At 40.0% G+C, this 14,362-nt stretch overlaps 1 protein-coding gene across 2 annotated transcripts in view; it reads left to right on the plus strand.

Moving 5' to 3' along the window:
* Positions 1-14,362, plus strand: part of LOC107263789 (protein sax-3) — a 206,052-nt gene that overhangs the window by 150,130 nt on the left and 41,560 nt on the right. Inside the window, exon 1 of one of the 2 annotated variants that reach the window (XM_025080892.1) lies at positions 11,536-12,099. The exons of the other annotated variant lie outside the window; for it this stretch is intronic. The gene's annotated coding sequence lies outside the window, so the exon portion shown is untranslated. Of the gene's footprint in view, positions 1-11,535; positions 12,100-14,362 lie in introns of those variants that run through there. 2 annotated transcript variants of the gene reach the window in all.

The following is a 14,362-nucleotide window of genomic DNA, read 5'->3' on the forward strand; positions in this document are numbered from 1 at the left end:
TACACCGCTAACGGGGAAGCGTTTCCTTCCGTCACTGTCAAACTTCTAATGTTACTACACGTAGTACCTATCTAACGAGGATAGGACGTATATTTCCTTGACGGGTACAGCGAGTGGTGAAACTTCCATCCATTTTGAAAAGCTACTCTCTCTCTCTCCATATATATATATATATATATATATGTTACTACACGTAGTACCTATCTAACGGGCAGGAACGTGAATTCTGGAAGTCGAATCTCGTAGAACGACCCGGGAAAAAGTTTCTACACCGCTAACGGGGAAGCGTTTCCTTCCGTCACTGTCAAACTTCTACCCTGAGGGAACTTATGCTCTCCCGGCCACCAGAGAGAAAAGGTGACTGGCGAACTTTCGGAGCGCGACTCCAACGCCCGGTATCTTCTGATTGCAGGAAGGGAAGTTCGACGACTCCAATACATCACGGACTGACAAATATTCAAAGAAAGCCAGCGAGAGAGCTACCTATCAGGTTCTCCACTGCTCACAACGTATTGGGTTCAATGAACTTTCCTTAGAAAAATGGCCAAACTGTTACTGTCGGTACATTGCGTTTTGCAATTTTTTTTTTATTTCACTGTATACCTGTAGTGAGTGTTTTTGAAAAGGATACTTTTGGATATTTTTTTTATTCTTATCTTAATACGTTATTTGTAATATTGAAAGATATTTCAGACTGAAAAACATTTTTTTTTCTTTTAGAAACTCCTAGTTCGTTTTTAATAGTCAGATAGCTATGGCTTATAGTGTGTCTATTCACTATCTTACGAATCTACCCTCGTGAGTCACACCCGTCACGCCCTACATTTTTCAGAGATGCATTAGACTTATCGACTTGTACCATACAAGTCCACATCACGCCACGCCAATATGCCTTTCGAACGTCTCCCCTTGATCCTATGAATCGCATACGCGATTTCACCGCAAATTCGATCGCTCGAACCTGTCTATAGGCTTTAGGGATAACGCAGTCTGTACTCCTGGCGCTGGTATAGGCTAGACGTTTTATTGGTAATGCGTGGGGAAGAAAGAGTTCCCTTAACATCACGAAAAGGGGATCCCAAGTCTCCTATCATCAAATTAATCGAATTTCCACGCTTATCGAATGTAGGAGCACGTTGCTCCTTTTTTTGGACGAGGGAAAAAAAAAGAAAGGCAAACTTTTCACAAAGACAATTTCTAATATCTACAACGCATACAAGTTATTTAATAAAATAATAATTCTTAATAATTATAGTTGCTTTATTATCTCTATTTAATTATAGTTCCAGATTTCGACAATCAGCACGTATGTCACATTTGGATGGTTATCGCGATACGTTACGTCGATGACAATTTTTTACATGGAGCCTGTGATTTCACGTGGGACAAATTTTGGGTCTTTGTTAATATATTAGTGCGTGAAATTGCTTGTTAGCTAATTAGTCAGGGACCTGATGTAAGAGGTTGACTTTTTCACGAGGGACGACACAAAAGGACAGCTGTAACTTTTTTTTGTATATCGAAAGTAAAAGCCTGTGAAAAGATGAAGAAAAAAGTTCTTCTACAGTGGTGATTTGGATCCGCAGTAAAAACGCATACGGCGACGCATGTACATCAGTCAAGTCGAATGTTGTTCTCGCAAATGGGTGACCCCAACAAAGGCTAAGAGTGTTCAAGCAGGAGTTAAGTAACACAAAGGAAGAAATATAGGAAGAAGGACGAGAAAAAGTGAGTGAAAGAAATTCTGGAAAAACGATCCTTACGAAATTAAGGAATTACATCATTTTCTCAAAGGTGTGTATATATCTGTACATATATATGTACATATGTGTACATATACAAGGAAGAAACTGTTTTTCTTTAGAAAGACGTTCGACCATTTGTCCTGAAACGGAAAACAAATGGATACGCTTTTCTTTTGTTGGTTTCGCACTTTTTCATAGATTTTCACAAATTCCGAGACAAACGACAAGAACGTTGGAAACGCAAGCGGTTCGAGTTAGCCATTTACTCTATATATATATATAGCATTGTGTACTATAGTATGTCGGTAGTAACATTAAGAAGGAAGCCATAGAGAAGAGATATCGGTAAAGGAGAAGAAAAGAAAAAAAGTAGACGGCCATTAGCTAAGTAAAAGAAACAAGGAGTAATTCATCCGCGTATAAGGAGAGCGAAGAGAGAAAGAGATGCGCGAGGGTTAGCAGCATAGGTAGAAGGTAAAGAAAGAGGAGAAAGGAGTGAAATGCCAACTGGAAAGACTTAAGTGGTGGGATTGTTGAGAGTGGAAAGTTGAGAAGACGTGAAAAACCTTAGGGAGAGTTGCTTGGGCAGCGTTGAAAAAAGAAAGCGTGAAAAGGAAGAGAAATAGCGCATCGCCAAGAGAAGGAAGGTGGACGCGAAGAAACGAAAGAGAAGCTCCTTGCTCCTTTTTGCGTCTTTTATTTTCAAGGAGGTAGGAAGATCAAAAAAAAGAATAAGAAGGATCCGACTCCTGACTGCACAGCCAGTTCGTTGCAGTGCCAATGATGCCTGACCCATGATGCATGGGTGGTCCTCGACTTCTCTTTCGCGACTCTATAGGCTTGCCAAGAAAATGAGAAAAATAAAATTAATCCACCCATGTCTACCGGCTAACTTGTTCTCTTGGGTTTGGCCAAGATAAGCACAGGAGCGCAAAATATAGGCGTGTACACTCGAAATAGAAAAAAAAAAAGAAGATATTCCCTCTAAAGAAAATATAAATTCATTATTTTATATTTGTATTACTTATTTATAAATAATATTAAAACATTTGGAATTTTCTTTGGTTCTTAAATGAATAAACTATTTTGTCGGCCGATACAAAGCCTCCAATGGGTACGGCCTTAGTGTCAACATAAGCATGAAAATAAGGGGTCTCTCCTCGATAATAACCTACAATTACGTCAATTGGCCGCCTGCTGCCCGAAAACCATTAATACGAATTACTCGTGCCTTTACGTTTTTATGTTCGTTGTTTCTTTTTTTGGTATCCTCCCTCTTCCTTCGTCTCTTCCTTCGTCTCTTCTTTCCTCCTCATTCTCAAAACATGTGGGACATAACGCTGCCGATGCGTAGCATCACGCCGCGGGGTTTTTGGTGAAGTGTGATGTCACTTAATTGCCCCGACTCGTGACTCCGGGTATCTCGCGTACCATTATCTTTTTCAATTTTTTTTTAATGGCTCCATTTACAAATAGAGTTATTAGTAAAACCCACTAGATTCCACGTATAAGCGACATTGGAATTTTACCTAGTTAACTCGCGATAAAAATATTAAGTATAGGGGACTCTTTTATATTACCAACCACAAAAAGCTGACCCCTCGAAAATATTTTTCGTACACTAATTATGTCATGGCAATATGGTCTAGTTTGTATGACGTATCTACTACGGTTCTACCGACTATATGAGTCACGGGTTTCACAATTGGCGTTACGATTCCGTGCCAATTAGACCAGAAGAACGTAACGAGCTACGCGCATAAATCAGTATCAGGTACGATCGAATGCACCCCGGCTCTGGTTTCTCGTATATACTATAGCTACTATACGCGGCACGACCATTAGTCGACCGAAAAGGCATTTTGTAAAAATTACCAACCAAGAAGCCTGACGGACAATGTGGGGTCCTCGTGCAACTACAATGAGTTGTACCCCCTTGGTCCCACGAGACTGTAGAAATGCACTACTAATGGCCAAACCGTGTTGCATTAGAGGATTAATGCACCTACACTGCGTCGCGTTAGAGCCATTGAATGACCATGCGGTGACACTAAATATTGAGCATTTCATCGTTTTCATATATGAGACGTGAGGGACAGGTTGGACAGTCTAAAGTCTCATAATTCGAAAATTTATTTACTATCATAAAATGACTATTATTCGTAATCATACGTGTAATAATTTAGTGACGACAAAATTAAATCGAACTTTATTGGTCCCGAAGATTACGTGACCATCAAATGGCACTCTCTGTCCAAAGTAACGTAACGTCTTCGTTAAAGCTATACCTACGACAAAAGTCTTGGCGTGTTTATCATTGATGAAAATCAACGGGAGGCAATAAAATTTAACAATGATAATTATTCGATTTGAAAGATGATTCAAAATTATTTTTTTCATATACCCAATGAAGAATATACGTATTACGTACAATTTTTTTCTTTATGATATAGTGATACGGTACCAGTCAGGGTAGCTGTTAATTAAGACGCCAGTATTACCGATAGGGGGTGAAAACCGCTCATAGGGCGACCAAGGGAGAAGCTTTTATATAGCGCTGGACTAGACTCGCAAGGGGCCAAGCTAAATTGTCCCATGCTGGTGTTTATTTTCTGATTTATGTGATTGCCCTTCCACCAATAAGAAAACTTTGCTGGACCAACCAGAGAGGGCTTTCCACCCTCGATAGAGACCAGACTTGCAAAATATTTCAAATTTACTTATTTCCCGACTCGGATAAGTATTTGCGAATCGTTCGCGAAGTGGATACAAAATAAATGAAATAGATTTACAAAATGCAAATAACTCACATGCAAATCGAAGGAATACCGAATTTACCCGAGCAGTGCCGAATCCAATCGATCTGAAACGAAAGCCTCATTAAGTTACCCAGTGCACAATCAGCCAGTCAAATCTCCCGTTGACTCTCCACGGCTCTTCTATGCTGACCGTAAATTCCAAAAGAGGAATTAACTTGATCCTTAAATTTCCATCGTGTTCCTGGAACCCCACAGAATCGGGCACACGTGTCTACATATACGAATGTTTACCTACGTGTTTACGTACATTGCATACACAGCGTGTAAATTCGTATACCTATATAGTATACTCTATTTGTACGTTTACGATGCATATACAGCTATCTGCGACTGCACCGACCCATTGTGACTGGTCATTTTCAAGAAACTCTAATCAAATTACACTATTCCAACTTTATCCAACTTAACCTATGCCATTTAAGGAGTCCATCCAGAAAGGCAGTATGGCGCCATCAGGATAGATTAGGGTACTAGAGTCGCCATTTTGCCAATCGAAATTTCAACGGACGAGCTTCTGTACTCTGAGATCGAGTCTTTTGGATGATATATACATAGGATATATAGGATATATATAGGATATGCTGGATAGGTCTTACTATACATAGAATCGTAGCTGAGGTAGCTAGAGGGTTTAGGTATAGTCCACAGGTTCGGTTAGGTATATACAGCTACCCCAGCCGCAGTGCTTGGATGGCTATCGACTGCCTGTGGGTAAATTCGCTGGCGCCCTTTTGTTCCAATTGGTCGGCATAAAAATGCTTCTAAAACAGCGAAGGAGGGCTACTCTCGTTCGGTTTTTATGCGCGATTCAATTTCATGGCCGACCTCGTCGAAAACGCAACCACCTCCCCTATGTGAAAGGAGCGCGGAATCGGGCGCCATTCCTCGCTACAGGACCGATTCAACCTTTTTACGTTTTGATCTCTGGCTTACTGAAGGTACCTTCATACCGTGCATAGACATTTATATCCTCGGATTTTTCGTATCGTATCTAATACTTTAGTTCACTTTGAGAAACAACTGTATATACATTTCCCAAAGGATTTTCTATCAGTTTCTATTTCCTATTCGAGTTTTTTCTTTCTGTTTCCAAATGAAATTCTCGCAGACTTTAATCTTTGATTCGAAATTTAATCAGAGATTGAGCTTCGCCTCAATACCACATACTTCGGATCATTAAGTAGTGGCTGCTAAGTGGAATAATATTTTTCAACTAAATGTCAACCGTGATTAATTATTTTACCGTCATTAATTACCCAACACTGTCATCCGATGTATTTCATATACTAAACCACCACTTTGAATTCTCAGTAACAAAAGATTCTTGCACTGGTGATTACCTGCTATTACAAAACAGCATTGTATGTATATAGCGTGCAATATCTCGTGATTAATCTATGTCAATGATAACTGTTTTGTCCAATCTATAAAATCAACATACGATTTTTATCCAACGTATTACAATCTAGCTACCTATGTATCGTATGTAACACTAGTTACCAGTTACCCAAGAGATACAAAGATCCATATAGAGAAACGATGGGGAATAAAAATAACGAAAAACTACAGCTACTATTGAATAATTTGAAATCGTTTAACAATTGCGTCAATCAATGTTTAAATTATTTTTCGAACCTATTTCCATCTCCGTTCTAGACTGTCGCGTGCTAGAGACACATCAGGCTGCAATCGATGTGGTGGACGGGGGGGGCTGAGTCGAGCGCTCAGGGCAAGGGCTCGGATGCCGTTCGAATAACTAGCACGGCGCGGGTGAATTTCTATTATATTTCCGGCGAATGTATATCGCGTGACCTAGGAACTGCTTGGCGATCTCACCATAGCACAGTACAGCACAAAACAGCACAGTAGGGACAGCACACAGGTAGCCCCTGTTTTCCTCCCTCAGGCAGGAAGTATTCAAGCGTTGTCTAGGAAATCCGTGGCACCAGTATACAGGCTAGCATGCCTTTCGATTGTTATTTCCTTTATTCATAATACAGTCTTATTACCTTTCTGTCTGAAAAGAAAATCAATAATGGTGGAAATCGTGAAACTTAACCTTCGAGCAAATTAAACTTTTACTAAACTTTAGAACTCGAAGTTGTTGCTGCCGTTGTTATTATTATACATTGTCCTTTGCCTTGTTGCACTTTATCTCCTTTTGTACTTTCGGACAATTTTCTTCGTTAGTGCATATACAATGTTTGATAACGCCACGAGAAGATTTCCTGGAAATTATCAGACGCTGATTAATTAAATACGCTTTATTTGTACGGCGATACTATTGACAGAAACACAGGCGGTTGGTCCTTTGATGTATCAATTACCGAAATGCAACGACACAAAGTTAGTTTATCGTAAACCTCCCGTTCTGATATACTTGGACGTATGTATATATCTATACCCTGCATTATATATCCTCATATCACGATACGTGTGTGACGTTGCAGAAATTCAGTCTGTCGTGTCCGTTCCTTTCGATGCAATCTCCCCGACAAATCCCTTCGGCATATCTCGAAATTTCCTCCCCTCAATGGGTTATAAACAAACACGAGACATTCATAAAATTACAACGTGATAAGAAGACTCGATAACGTATATAACTCTGATACCGATATACCCATGTTATATCAAGTAATTGATATACCAATGGTATGCATTCTCCCGTATACCAATTTTCCCAGCCTGTCCTTTTGAACGTTACAAAATTTTTAAATAAATTCTACAATTTCACCTATGCCAAAATCGAATATAATCAATATGAGAGTATTTTGTGAAATTTTTAAAAATTATCAAATCTCAATTTACTGTAATATTAAAAAACTAGAATCTTGATGGTTTTCAATTTTCTTAACTTTTTTACAGCGTGCTTGATATCCCATTAATTTTGTATTCCCTTTTACGTTTGTCAGGCATACGTCCTTCTGCTGGGTCAGATCACGATTTTGACTCGTTACAATTTATTGGGAAGATCATCAAAGAGCAGAAATGTAACAGTGCTACAGGTATACGTTATGGTTTCAATCGAGAAGTACGTATGGAAAACGATGCAGTTGTCGAATCGACATCGTTGCTTCCGTTGCTCGTTTTCGAACGTAATCTCGTTCGCAATGCCACGGGGGATCGAACATGGAACGGATTTTAATCGTGAAGTCTCAATCCGAGCGTATGTACTTGCATATACACGCGTTCATGTTTGAGTGCATGTATACGCAGTATAATCCTCATATAATATATACATGTATATATGGTAGATACAGAGAAACGTATTAAGACTCACATAACCTAAGAAATCGAGGCTTCTGCACGAGACCTTCTACAAATTCAAGATTATTCTAATACATATATTATATGTATATATTTTAACGCTTTCGAATTAACTACTATCTATTCCACAAAAATCTATTTCCAATGGCGCCATAGACTAACACATATCTAGATACGTTCTGCGCGAATGGATTCGCACTCGCCTATCTGAATGACCAGCCGCTACTTTATCGTGAAATTTAATGTCGACGGGCTTGAGCTTTACGATATCAAACCCTTCTTTACGAGTTTTGCGATGAGAATTTATATATGATATATAAATTCTAATATAATAACTAGCAATGTGCGTGAGGATAGTTTGATATCGTAATAAATATATATTATTACTTTTTACTATTACTTTGAAATGAAACTTGGATACGGTAGACATGGTCAGAGTACGTAAAGTCCCATCCGCAGCGACCGACTATCTTGTTCGATTTTATGAACTTGCTACCCGATCGTTTAATCTGCACGGATGACTCTTGGACAGCCGTCTATCTCACTGCTATTGTCTTACGAATCCACGTTATTTCGATGTCACGCGAAATATGTAAATCCACCATAAGACAGAGAACCGTCGCGAAATCTCGCGACATTGAACGTGGCGAAGAAGTAAATTAGCATATTTCAGAATTGCATTAATTAGCATCTCGTCCGTAGAACCGTGGGGGAGCAAAGAAGAAAACCCCGCAAGGGTGGAAAATGAAGGATGAAGAAAATGGAAGTCGACGCGAAGAGCATTTCTTTCTGAAATAAATGGCGTGAAAATAAACAAGAAGCATTGTTTGCCCGAGCGCCAATGTCTGAAGAATAAAAGATTAACAAATGACGACGACGCTTCATTTCAATGAAAACAGATTAATAACCAAGGGACAAGTCCATACTAAAATGAAACTTCAGTTTAATTCATAAAATTGTCCAAAATTAAAATTCACCCTTATCATTTGAATATTATAATTTATCCGAAATTTGTTTTCTCGTCTTCATCGTATCCTCATATGCAAATGGCATACAGCTGTAAGGTACTTTACGTTAATCGTATGTCTTCTATAGGACACATCTCTATCCGGTATTCACGATACCAGCAGAACTCTAACGACCTCCCGATATAATGTAATTAAACGAACGCCAAAGTAAATTCACGGTGTGAGCCATCGGCTGTTGGTGATTCAGAATGGTACATCTGCACACTATTTAGAGCACTATATCGGTTGGGAGCCTCGCTGTTCGAGAGTGATATATGCGTATGAGTGTGTCAGAGAACCACGCCTACCAACACCGCGGCCTAATTGAGTGATCGAGTGCCCTTGCGGTGTTGGCACCCCTGGATTGTCAGGGGATGCAGTTATACGGTGACTGCGTGGCACTGCACAGAAACACGTTGTGCACCGTTGTGCTCGATCGGATATCACGTGCGTTTCTATATACAGTATAGATAAGTACAAGAGAGCACGTATATGGTATATATAGTAAATCTCTATTTATTTTTGCGTTAATGGGCTTTCAATTTTTCTACTCAATTTTTCTCTAATGCGAATTAAATTTCTTGGGTCCACTTGACGCCATCGTGGAATTTCTTATAAATTGCCTTTCCGTATTGATACTATATACCGGTTACGCCATACGTCCGATCATTTAACGCACGCTTGGACTAGTGGCGACTGGTTAGTTGCGTACCCATCAACGATATCGATCAAGAACTGCTGTCGTTGCTTGCTGGTCGCATATAAAGTATCTCTTTCGTGATAGGTTCGATCGAGACTATTTGCACTTTTTTACTTCGTGACGTCTTCACTCTTCCGTTTGGGAATTGAAAGATTTTTATATTTGCGGCTATTCAAATTTTCATATAACTTAATTTCGGATCAGGGGATACTGAGTTTGAGCTGTTTACGTAAAAAGGTGGATCACAAGGGAATTGAGGATTACGAACACTTTATTAAGGGGTAATGGGTACTAGCTATCAGAAAAAATGGTGTCCAATATCTTTGTACACGGTTTAAGTAGAAATTGCTTGTAAATATGTAGCTGGGTACTTACTAACAACAGCTACGCCAGTCAGTGCGAGTAGTACGTTATATTGCATGGGACGTTGCTAGCTTCATGAGGTCGTACGTTATTCTGCATGTACAGATTATTTTCCGCGTACCCTCCACCAGTGCAATGTATAGGCACACACGTAGCTGACAGGTCTGTCATATTACGTGCAAAATCGCGAATTTATTTTCCACGCCCGTAAAGAATATTATGCACGCCCGGGACCCGCGGCACTTTATAGCCTCGCGGACATAAACTTTTCCAGGAGACTTGGCGCGGGCATTACAATGATAAAAATACATAACGCGCTTGTCACCATTTAAATCGAATACTCGCCATTATTGGCCACGCCAGTCGCTTGGTCAACGTAGGTTGGTACAACAGACAGCTACTATCCTACGTTTCTCATAAGTCACTTATAGACTCGAAAATTCACCAGCTAGAAATTAATCTCAATAATAAATGAGAATCTACGTATAAAACAGTTGTCGGCTAAACTGTATCTATGGCTCGACAGCCTATAGCCGACTGAATACAGAAGTCACGTAAGGGTGTCGATAGATTTCTAGACCTTAGACTTAGATAACGGAGGCATGACGTTACCGCGAGGTTTGAAATAGATCCGCATAAGCAAATAACTTATGTATACGTGCATATATATATATATACAGAGAGAACTTCCGGCCGAGCGTGTAATTTGCTTGTGCTTCGATTTATGAATATGGATGGCCCTTGTTATCGCCAGATAATACCTGGGAGGCCATTAAAAAGAAGTCTACGGCAGTCGGATCGAACAAGATAACGAATCCGGTATCGATCAATCAAAATGTATCGCGACGTCAAAGGAAATTCAACCTCTTCGGAGAAACAAATAAAAAAGAAATGCTGAAATTGCCTAGAATTCGCTTATCAGTATCGCACAGCATTCTCTTTGTCAGACTGTATTCAAGTGTTTTATTTTATCTTTCTCTTTTTAAGCCAGAGAGGATCGTCATACCTAACTGGAACGACATCCATGAGTTATGTCAGTCATCCGAGTTACAGGATTCGAGTGCCCCGGCCGGCGACAAAACAATGCAATTTAAATATTAAAGCGACGTCGGTTCGTAGATATAAACGCAGTTATGTACACGCGTGTATATAACCATGTTACGTGTACCTTCGGCACGTTTGCGAACAATCAAACACACATGGTCTCCGTCAGGGGGTTTTGTGAATTCAAATGTGACAGTTAAATCGAACCTGCGCTCGTTTATTCTGACTGCGGGGCTTGAAAGAACGGAAATAGGTGTCAGGGGTCTATGAGAAAGGGGTGAAGCAAAGGCCTTGAAAAAAGCAGGTTACGTAACGCGCGATGAAGGAGGTTAACAAGTGACGTCACACAAAGACACCATCGAAATTCCAGTCGAGCAGCGACAAGTGTGTTGACTCGATAGGAAGATGCAAGTGCTTTCGGGAGCTCATCAATTATCTTTTAAGTTATAAGTAATATTTTACCTCGTTATATGCATCCTATGGAATGTCGCTTTTGACTCTTTTTGTTCCGACTCATAAAATTCTCTTCCTTGCCAGTCTAGTACTGTGACGCCTTAACGTACTTTTGTGCAAACCGAGTCGTCCGATTGAAAGTACATAATGACACCGACAGATGGCGATACTTTTCTTCGTTGCTACGCTGACGATCTCACGACACTCCTACAGGCGTATCCGGCGTCGAGACAGTCGCGACTTTTTACGACGCTTTTTATTCAGATAAATCGGAACTCTATTAAAGCCACAGAAAAGTTTAGACAGGGCAATTGCCTGCGGATTTATGGACTTCGCTCAAAGCCAAAAGTTCCCATGACGTTGGGCGTTGTGCCTCTAGCCTTGTCAACTACGCCAAAAAATTCCGGCTCGCAGCAATTCGTGCAATCAGTGCAGCCACACGAAGGCATCGTGGCTTGCTTCTCGTTTTTCGTGCTTTCATCAATTAGTGGAAATAATTTGTCGAACAAGCCGAAAATACTTCTGTACCGAAGGGAACATAGACACTGCAGCAGCATGAGACAAAAACATTATCCAATCAAGAGCTCTATATCGAATACCCTTATCCTGCTGTCTTTCGCAGTACAACTGTGATTCTTCCTGTGAAACGTTCATTTAAACACCTGGACGACATTGGTGGCACGCAGTAATACACACGTTTGGTATGGCTTAACGTATACAAAATATTTTTAATTCCTCAACTCGTACGTACCTCTTCACAAGTTTTTACTGTTCGATGAAAAATTCATGCCAAATATCAAGTCTATATTTCGTATGCATATCAACTCTTATAATACCTAACACGTTTCGCACGTTTAAAATATTATTCAACGTACAGAATATCCAGGATATTTGATTCCACTCGTCATGCACATACGGGTATCTGAAATTACGGAAATTAATATTTCACAGTTTCCAATTGGTTCTGTCACAATTTCACAGCGTGATATGTACTTACGTGGATCACTTTGTACTGCACATCATTTGTAGTTCATAACAGAAGATAATTTATCTTGTTAGTTAGAATTTTGGGTGCAAACCGAGTCTTTTATTTTTGACAAATTAGAAATACTAACTCATAGAATCATCTCAAAATGCATCGATAACAATGTCAAGTATCAGTAAGCAAACAGGAAATGTAATCCAGACTTCAAAACCATCCGTATGAATATACTCCCGATACGTCATGACCGATTGATTGCATTCATGATTCATGATTTATACTCCAATTATTTAGAAATTCAAAACTGTCATTGCAGCTAACGTTAATATCATGCGCATATACAGTATGGACAGGTGGATTTATACGATTACTATTTCGCGGAATAGTAACGTCATTCGTAACCTTTGACGTTTCTGGGTCGATTTCAATTAATTCGTCTCTTTTATACTTTTTGTCACTTGCGTTATTAATTGGCAAACGCAGCAAACTGCCCGTGGTTTTACTCCGCCGTCATTATAGTCATTATTATACTTATCTATATTGTATTTCAATGAATATCAATACGATCTATACTACCTATATTCACTCCCATTATCAAAGTACCTAGTACTCGGAATATCATCTGTAATCCGCGTACGGCATTCAACGTGCATTGTTTTCGCACAAAAGAACTGCCTCATCGTTACTCGTTACCTTCTTGCACGCGATGCCTTTTTGCTTTGACTTATTTATCCTCGTCGAGCAATACGAGGCTGCAGGCCGCCAATACCAACCAAAGAAAGAAAATGAAATATCGCACCGACTCTCGCGAGACCAAGTATACTGATCGTGTGCGATCGTTACTTTCGCAACGGCCGACCAATCGGTGCGCCTTGCCAATGAAATTAAGTGTCAAGATTCAACACTGCGGTTATACGATTTCGCAGTCACTGCGGTCGCACGATACCAAAGTTACCATCCGGACTATATCTCCATGTTGAGCGACGAAACACTACTCTCTTCATTCCTTTTTTTGTTCATCTTTGTTTTATTACGGGAAACGAGTAGTAGTCCGTTCCAGTTTATATAACTGCACCTGCGATTCAAGCAGTCCGAGTTACGTATTAAGTTAAATTTCTCTTGAATTATAAAAATGCATCGTTGACGTATAAAAATGGCTCCGAGAGGTTGCAGTAATTAATTACGAATGTTTAAATGAATTTCTCAGTATAATTAATCGAAGTGGTATCATGGGCATTAGCGGAACTACATCGGTCAGACATCTTTACTGTTTGAGAGATAAGCGTCGGATGAAGACGTGGTCTAAATGAGATGTTGAAATATACATGACCGGTCTATCCCTTTGTGCCGGAGGCCGCCCAGACATCGTAACGTATTTCAAAATGGCCACCCGCTATCATCACCGGTACACCAACTTCTTCCAATGCACAACGCTCTACTTCGCAAGTAAAACTAACCCCAACCTCAGTGCTGCTTTGTTTACGCATAGGCGTCGCCAGCACCTTGTGCGTCTAAGTCTCTCGTGCTTCTTCCTATCCTTGCTTTTGTTTTCAGCGACGCCCCCTCGCTCCGCGCCACTTCATGCCTGCTCAAGAACTTTTCACTTCGATGAAATTGTGCATAACACTTGAAGGATTTGGATCAACAACGTTGAAATCCAGGATAAACGAGAATTTCAATCCTCATTAATTAAACTGTTTACAAGAGACTTCCCGATGAACTTTCTAAGGACCTACGTGACTCCATTGTGATTAACGATCAAGTTTCAAGATTCTTAATGCAATCTAAACTCCGAGATGAATCTGTACCGTTAGTGGCTCATCAGTCATTCTATATATTATATTTTTTAGTAATGCATCCATTAGTCCATGAATGGTCCAATCGGCTTTCGTTTCATCCCCTGTATTCTATTCTACGTCCACACGACTCAGTATACGTCGCAGAAACATATGCGGTAGCAGCAACGCAGTCATTTGTTTCTG

The sequence above is a fragment of the Cephus cinctus genome, unplaced genomic scaffold (assembly GCF_000341935.2).
Source record: "Cephus cinctus unplaced genomic scaffold, Ccin1 Ccin1_scaffold0160, whole genome shotgun sequence".
Lineage (NCBI taxonomy): Eukaryota > Metazoa > Arthropoda > Insecta > Hymenoptera > Cephidae > Cephus > Cephus cinctus.